Source organism: Panthera tigris, chromosome B3 (genome assembly GCF_018350195.1).
Source record: "Panthera tigris isolate Pti1 chromosome B3, P.tigris_Pti1_mat1.1, whole genome shotgun sequence".
In the NCBI taxonomy this organism is placed as follows: Eukaryota; Metazoa; Chordata; class Mammalia; order Carnivora; family Felidae; genus Panthera; species Panthera tigris.
This window is the reverse complement of record NC_056665.1, coordinates 88117517-88126643: the sequence shown is the minus strand read 5'-3', so window position 1 is coordinate 88126643 and position 9127 is coordinate 88117517. Positions and strand designations below refer to the sequence as shown.

The window sequence follows — 9127 nt, the reverse complement described above, 5'->3', positions numbered from 1 at the left end:
TCCACCATCCCCACTTCTTTGTCCTGAATTCCTCAGGTATGGTGAGCTACCCTCTCAGCCTCTCAGCCATGGACTGAGCCTGGAAATACTGCACTTTCCTTTAGAACACCATCACAGTAGGATGAGCAATGGGCTTTGAAGTCAGGCATCATGAGTATGAGTCCTGGCCCCCTGTGAACAAGGGAAAATTACATACTTGCCAAGTGCTGACATCTAAAACTGCTGTGTAGTTTAGAAGTGATAATACATTTAAGACACCTATCACAGTCCCTGGATTACAGTGCATGCAAAGTGACTCTTTTCTCCTTGTTTCCAAAGTGAAGATTCACTCAGTATGATAGCAGCATGGTTTAAAATCATTTGATAAGCTAATTCCCAATGGATGTTAATAACTAGTGGGAGTTTGGGAAGAAACAAGAGGGTGGCGTGAACAAGGGGAAGCAAAAGAAAGCAAGAAAGTATGCTACCATGAAGCGAACGATTAGTCTCTGAGATCAGGGGCTTAAAGAGAAGGATAGATTGAAGCCAAGAAAGGAAGGAAGGAAGGAAGGAAGGAAGGAAGGAAGGAAGGAAGGAAGAAAGAAAGAAAGAAAGAAAGAAAGAAAGAAAGAAAGAAAGAAAAGATCCCAGTGCACTCAAGGAAAGAGAAGTCCCCCCAACATCTTTCCTGCTTATTCTTCCAATATAACACACAGCTGGGCCTACCTTACTACATCCTGGTTGATACCAACTTTATCAACTTTTCCATTAAAGCCAAACTTGACTTAGTACAATCAATGATGGACTGTCTCTATGCCTAGTGTATCCCTTGTATAACTGTGTAATGGCTGAAATTGAGAAATTGGGGCAAAAGTATCAAGTGGCTCTAAGGATTGCCAAAGATCCAAGATTTGCATGATTACCATGCACACACAAAGGAACCTATACAGACGACTGCTTAGTACAGACAGTAACTCACCACAAGTGTTACATGTGGCCACAGTTGACCGGGACCTTAAATGAAGGATCTGGAAGATCTCTGGAGTTCCCATCATGTACCTTTCTAACCACAGGTACAACATTGAATGGATGCCAGATGATTATGGAGCCCCTTGGTTCTAATTCTGACACTCTAAAGATAAAGTTCCTCTGCCTTCCTTTACCAACTTTTTCGGTTTCCAGTAAATATAGCAATATGCTATAGCATGAATTATTCTCCTTACCCATTTGTTCTGTTATGAGCTGAGTATGGTGAAACATACTCACTTTTTTATGTTGTTTTGGAATTGATATTTTGTATCATTTTGAATTTTGTTGCATCTTTTTATAAATCAGATGATTGCACACACACACACAAAAACATAGCTAGTGGGAGTTTAATGAGCTACTACTTCCTTATTCACTCAATGAAAGGAAATGCTTAGAGACCATACTTTAAAAACAGAAGAATGAAAACAGAATTTCTAGTGGGGTGGCAGGTAAGTAGAAAAGTTGGATTTTTACGTGTTCTGTTGCACAGGTAGATGTTTTCTAGAAAACTCTGCATGGTAACTCTTTTCCAAGTGTTTTCAAAAACCAATTTTGCACTGGCCATGAGAAACTTAAAAACTTTTCAGCTAAGAAATAAAGATCTCTGATCTGACAGAAACAAAAAGAAAGGGAAGCCAAAGAAAGTTGTTTCAGAAGCAATTCTAAGGCACTAAGATCTCTTGATAACTCAGAAAGATCTTGGTATTCTTATGTAGAAAGGAGACAGTATATGAGAAAACCTGTTACTTGTCTTTGTGGCAACTAATGAGTGAAACAGGCCCACAAAATAGCCTGATTATAGGGTACCAAGAATAAGACTTGATGACACTGGTGATGTTGTGACGCCTTCCTTGCTGTGAGTATATGATGATTCATAAGAGAAAAATTATATTTGTGGCAAGGAGAAGATAGAAAAGGTGAATCGTGACCCAAAGGAAGCTTCATTTATACCATATACTCATTTACATGAATGAAGTCATTCTTCTAAAAGTTTAAGTTAGTCATAATTAATCTGTGACTATAGGATCTTTCTGTAAGACTCCAGTGAAATGGGAGTTAGCATAAATATCCATGATATTCAAGCATATTTTTAAAACCCACAATTTTGGCCTAAATTACTCAGATAAGACACTGGCTGCTCAGCTCTTTCTGCTGAGGAAGTGCATTAACTACCACCACAGAGTAGAAGCTGACATTATTGCTGGAGTTTCTTAAAGCATTTCTGAACATCTGATTACTCATAGTCTACAACTTACAAATTATATAAACCTTTTGAGAATTGAGAGTCAATGCTTTCTTTTCATTATATTAGAAAGTAATAGCATTGTCTCTGAAAGAAATTAGAGGCCCATGGCTAATATTTACTGTGGACCATCTTACTCAGCAAATCCTCAGTAAATGGCAATTGTATGCATAGTCTACTCATCAGAGAAAACAGGAGTCCTGAAAGGGAATTATGACCCAACAGAGATCTCTGTTGATATGCCTTTTCCAGAGCAAAAGACTCAGTGATTTCTCTAAGACTAGAATCTGTGTTTTCTGACTTTCAGGCAGTGCTCTTGCCGTGTTCCACACTTCTACCCTAGGAAGCTGGGTTCAGTGTAAATATTTTGACATCCAGGTTAGATCTGCCACTTCCCAGCAATGTGATCATGGAAAAAAGGTTAAGCCTCTTTGACACTCTAATTTCCTCATCTGTGAAATGAAAATATTACAGGTACCTCATATGATAACTGTGTGTGTGTGTGTGTGTGTGTGTGTGTGTGTGTCTCAACATTTCAATGGCTTTCAAGGACAAATATTTATTTCTTACTCTCCTCACTGAGCTGAGACTCTGTGTTATTCTGGAAGTTCACGGACAGGAGTTAAAAGGGCAACTGGACACCCATAAAACCTCTTAAAACTTGAGCTCACTGAATGCTTTCATTTCCACCCATATTCTAATAACCAAAACAAGTCATGTAACCAAACCCAAAGTTAATAGGAGAGAATATGCCACCTATCAAGAAGAAGAAAATAGTTAGGAATGATAAACCAATTAGCGGAGCATATAAAACATCAAATAAAATCAGCGTGTCCAAAATAGTGATTCTGTCCCCTACTCCCTCTCTAAGTCTGGATTCTCAAGTTTACAGATTCACAAAATTGGTTGATTCATAAATTGGTTGGCTAATAATCATCCTCATACAAGCAGTATAAACAACAATACAGAATTTAGTCTGCAAATATAAATGATTTTCTTTTGGATACTTAAGTCACATATTTTCTATATCACATGTATTTTATCACATGTATTTTATATTGTATTTTTTAATACAATTTGTCATTTTAAATGATTTCTAAGGCTTTAGGTGTGCTGTCCAATGATGATTCTGAATATATAAGTTTTAGTAAAAGTTTGAAAGCACAACCATCTCCAGTAAAGGCTTCTCAACTATATTAAGATGCACTTTAATAACAAAGTAAAAATCTCCAAAATAACAATTGTCATGACTTGCATGGGTACAGGAAAATATTATAATATCAACCTACATGAATAGATAATGCAGATTGAAATAATTTGAGGGGTAGTTTTGTAGTGGTCACAATTATAAAAAATCTCCAAAAAGCAACTGCAAAAGGAAAGGATATCTCACAAGAATATATTTATTACCACACAATACTAATTTTTACTACCAGCATCTTGTGTCAGAACCCCTAGGACTACCAGGGAAAATGAAGAAACTATGATTAAGAAATAAGCATTTCCACTATCATCCAAAATTTCCATTTGCATGAAGGTGACTCTGAATAAATTATATTCATCTTTGTTCAGAATTCTTGACTATATATCACAATGAAATATTAAGCTGTATACTCACAAAATGCCTAGTTAAGAAGAATATTCTCTCACGTTGATTTCAGTGATGAATTTAGAGTTAGTGTCTCTCTGTGAGAGTCTATATTATATATGACAGCTTCATTTATAAAATTCTTCAGTATTAAAGTGACCCTGAAACAATAAAAGATGGACATGAAGTGCATAAAAAGGTCTGATTAGAATGCATTTATTTATGTCCCATTCATCAAAAGAGATTAGTTATTCTCTAGATTAGTGCTATGCCACCATTACTGCCCTGTATGGAAAAGACTTTCACAGTGGTTTTCCATTTTCATCTATCTTCTGAATTAAATTAAATTAATTTTTAGTGTACAACAGAAGAAAAAAATTCCCAGGGGAATCAGTTTCTTCCTGAGCACTGCTCTCCAAAACCACCCCTCAGATCCCAAGGCTTTATGTGTTCACTCTCCTTTGATATCAAGAGCACATTGATTTCAAGTAAAAAAACATTGTAGGGGAAAATCGTTAGGCAGGGTGCATTACATAATTTATTTAAAGAAACAGAATGTTTAGAGGAATTTATAGGAATAGGCTTAAGTGCAAGAAAACAGGCAACCAAAATATTTGTATCATTTTCAGCAAGTCAATGTAAATCTCTTGCCCAGCCCTCCAAAATTTTTCTCACATGGTTTTTGACATTTAAACTTCTACACAAGAGAGCAATGTCTTTCAACCCATAGTTAGTGATAATGCTTAAAATGTATATAAACTTGAGAATTATAGCACATTACAGTCCCAACAAATATACAAGTAATTTAAACCAGCCTTTTCCTGAAAGCATGTTTTAACTGAGGAAAAGAGCAAGCAAGTTCTGGACACATTAGGTAAAGAAAAACAGGAAGAGAATCCATGCAATGGAGATAGAAGTCCAGAAAAAGCAAGCTTGGTGGATCAAACAAGCTTCACTTATTTCAAGATTTTCCCTAGAGTTGCAATGAGTGGGTGCCTTCCACTGCATGATCTAGCCTCTGATCATAGTGGTGTAGCCAGCTGCAATCCAAATCAAACTTAATACTATTTTGGTGGAAAGGGGATTTAAGTCGTGGGTATGAGTGTTACTGGAGCCATTACTAAAAAAAAAAATAGTCTCCTCATTATATATACTAATCAAAAATGGGTAAATAGACTATTCAAGTATCAGCAAATGTCAAATGCAGAGCTTTCCTGAAAAAGAGACGATATAGAAAGGACATAACAACTTAATGCAAGGACTAAAGTAAGTCCACCAGTGATAGTGAGGCACATTTGGTTTCCATATAAGAAAGAATTTCCTAAAAATTAGAACTGCCAAAAATGAAGAACTCTGAAGTGATGAACTCCTTACTCAAATGTTCAGGTAAGGGTGATGTGAAAAGGTTACCTGATTAAGAGATGTGGAAGGAGTTTGTACCAAAAACTGAAACTAAACTTAATGCTAAATACCTTTAATTTCTGAGGCCACAAAGAGAGTTTATGAGACATTAGTATAATAACCCATAAAATAAAGGGTTTTTTGGAGAATGACTATAAAAATGAAAGAAATTAAATGTTACAAATGAATCTAGAGGCCAGAAAAGACATGAACAAAGGCAAGACAACACTGGCATTGGCAAGGAAGAGCAGGTAAACAGGACACATGGGAATAAGATATTAGGTAGGATTAAGAAGAGCTAGGATGAAAAAACTGATGCTACTTACCAGGGTGGAGTGCATGTGGAATAAAGACATAGGGATATGCAAATTAGGAGAATGAGAAATCAGCCTGAAATGGAGTTTCCCAAAATAGGTGCAGGGTTTAATATGTATTTCATGGGTTAAAAAAAAGGAGTCCTATGGTCAAATATTAAATATGTTTGCAAATACTTAGTTAAATACCATTAAACAGTCTCATAGAGGCTTAACTATTCATCACAATTGTAAGTCTCCAAGAGAGGGAAATAATATGCAATGTCCCCATTAAATCAGTTTTTTATAGAAATCTTCAGGAACTATTACTTTTAAGAACATACAATAAGGGAAGCCTGGGTGGCTCAGTTGGTTAAGTGTCCAACCCTTGCTTTCAGCTCAGGTCATGATCTCACAGTTTGTAGGATTGAGCCCTGCATCAGGCTGTGCTGACAGCTCGGAGCCTGCAGCCTGCTTTGGATTCTGTGTCTCTCTCTCTTTCTGCCCCTCCCTTGCTCACACTTTGTGTCTCTCTCTCAAAAATAAATAAACATTAAAAAAAAATTTTTTTAAAGAAAGAATATACAATAAAAAATAAATATTGGATTTCGTATTAGAAATACTGGACTTAGTATCTGATCATGAATGAAAACTTGGACTTAGAACACAGGCTTGTACTCAAAGCCTAGTCATAATGAACCGTGCTAATTGACAGACTAGAAACAAGAATCTCAAGCCAATTTGGGGAGGAAGGACAGTAAAGTTAATCTCAAAAATTGTCCTAATGCTTTAAGTCCTGTTTAAGAGCCCTACCTTGTACCAGATTCTGTATTCTAAATTGCTGGCCATGAAAATAGAATTTGGATAGTTATTTCATAAGTAAAATAAGAAATATGAGATGGGAATATTTCAGAGAGCTTGGTCTCACTATTCAAAGAAAATAATCACTATAGCTACCGTGTATCAAATATGACCAATTGCCAGATAATTCAATCCTCACCACAATTCCCTTGTTATGGTGAGCAAATCAGAGATGAGACAAAATAGGGCCACCTGGGTGGCTCAGTCGGTTGAGTGTCCAACTCTTGATCTCATGGTTCATGAAGCTGGAGCCCCCACTGGGCTCTGTGTGGTCAGTGCAGAGTCTGCTTGGGATTCTCTCTCTCCTTTTCCCTCTGCCCCTCCCCTGCTCACTCACTCCTTGTTCTCTCTCTCTCTCTCAAAATAAATACACATTTAAAAAAAAAGAGATGAGACAAAATAAGTTACACTTCCAAGATCTCTTTGCTAGTAAGCTGTAGATTCAGGATTCAAGGTCTGCCTAACTCCAGAGCTTACACTCTTAAATGGTGGGTGGTGCTGCTATTTAGTGATTAAGGAACATTAAGAACCACTAATTCACAGTATGATAAGACAATAACAATTTTACATATGAATTTGTAACAAAATATATAGTGTATGACCAGACCTTGCTTAAAACCCGTCTCTTCCCATTATACTCAAAACCCATGACATGCATTAGAATGCTCTAGATTACAAGGACCTAAGTGATCTAGTCCCTGCCTGCCAGACCAATTTTATCACTCCTCTCTCTCTCTCTCTCTCTCTCTCTCTCTCTTTCTCTCTCTCTCTTTCACTCACTCATAGTGCTCCAGCCACAAAATTTCTGACATTCTCTACATCATGCTATGCTCCCCCTTGTCTTGGGATCTTTGCACTCGCCATTCTCAGTACCTAGAACAGTTTCCAACCACCACCCTCCCACCCCTTCACATCTTATTTCTCAAGTCTCAGCTTAAATGTCACTTTTTCAAAGAGTTTATCTTTTTCCACTGTGTCTACAATAGCTAACTCACCCCTCTCCTCTTGTACCAATCAGCCCAGCTATTATTATAGCAGTATATTGCTTTGATTATATTAACCACAAACTGTGGTCTTTATTTACTTGTTTATTTTCCTTCTGCTTCACCAAACTGTAATCTCCCTGAAGGCAGGAGATCTGTCTTGTTTACCCAGACTAGTTGAAGGCTTGGTTCCTAGTGACCACTCAATAAATAAAATAAATGCCCAATAGGTATTATGCATTGAGGTCTAAAGAACAGAAGAGAAATCTGGGATTATTTATATATTTGCGAGTAATGGGCTGAAAGATGGTATGTGAAGCTATGGATGTGGATGGGTTTATGCATGGAGAATGTGCAGAGCGATAAGAGGAAAGAGACTAAGTTAAAACCTTGACATAGTAACCATCATCCAAGATGGTCCACAATGATTCTTCCCATTTATCTGGCCCTTGGGTGGTTCCCTCCCAAAATGAATAGGACTGACCTGTGTGACTACCAAGATAATAATATATTGCTATCAAGTGCTGTAGAGTTTGAGTTGCAATTCTAGGTCATAAAAGACTCCTCCTTGCTCTCTCAGAGAGTCAAATGCCATGTCAAAAGGACATTGAAGTAGCCCTCTGGAGAAATCAGTATGGCCAGAAACTGACATCTCCTAATAGCCAGCACCAACTTGCAGCACCTTGAGTGAACCAGTAGAAGCAAACCTTCCAGCTGCAGTAGAACTTTCAGATGACTGCAGCCCTGGCTGACATCTTACCTACAATCTCATAAAAGACTCAAGCCAGAAATACTCAACTAAGCCACTCCTAAATTTCTGATCCATAGAAACTGAATGAAATAATAAATATTTGTTGTTGTTTTAAACATGAAGTTTTGGGATAGTTTGTAACCCAGCAATAGAAAACCAATACACTCAAGGACAACAATACATTCTTAATTAAGATTTGTCCAATAAGAATACTACAAACTCATCTTATGAATTTTATAAAACAGTATGCCATAGTTCATCTCTTCAGGCATTTTCTTAGAATACATTTTTCATCACACATATTCTGGCTTGCATTCTTAAATCAAAAACCAGACAGCCCATCTCTATCAAAGAGCTGGACATAAGAAGTACAATATATCAAGTAACAACCTTTTAATGAAAGGCATTTAATACTACAGAAACTGTTGTGGAAGTAGGAAAGTATCTTATGCAATTCCATGACCAAAATTTTACCTTTCAAAAATTGATTAGTGTGGGTTGCTTCTCAGAAAAAAGGAATAAGAACATTTGTTGGGTGTCTGCTAAGTGTCAGGCTCTGAACTATAAGCTTTAACATCTATTATCTCTTTTAAAAAACGCTATGAGGTCAGGGCCCCTGTGTGGGTCAGTTAGTTAATCATCTGCCTTTGGCTCAGATCATGATTTGGTGGCTTGTGAGTTCAAGCCCCGCGTTGGCCTCTGTGCTGACAGCTCAGAGCCTGGAGCCTGTTTCAGATTCTCTGTCTCCCTCTCTTTCTACCCCTCCTCAGCTTGTGCACTGTCTCTCTTTGTCTCTCTCTCAAAAATAAACAAACACTGAAAAAAAATTTTAATAAAAAACCCTATGAGGTCAATATTATGGGCCTCATTTTTGCTTGCCCATCAGAGCTTCCTCATCTCAGCATCTGGGTCCTTTTTTGCTTGTGGCTTTAAATTTATGTTGGATAATTGTCATCAATTGGAGAACATCCGGTACCTTCAACCCCTGTTTGGAATGAA

At 37.2% G+C, this 9127-nt stretch overlaps 1 pseudogene; it reads left to right on the top strand.

The window, feature by feature from the left end:
* Positions 1-441: 441 nt before the first annotated feature.
* LOC102961804 lies at positions 442-1101 on the top strand (annotated as a pseudogene).
* Positions 1102-9127: the final 8026 nt, after the last annotated feature.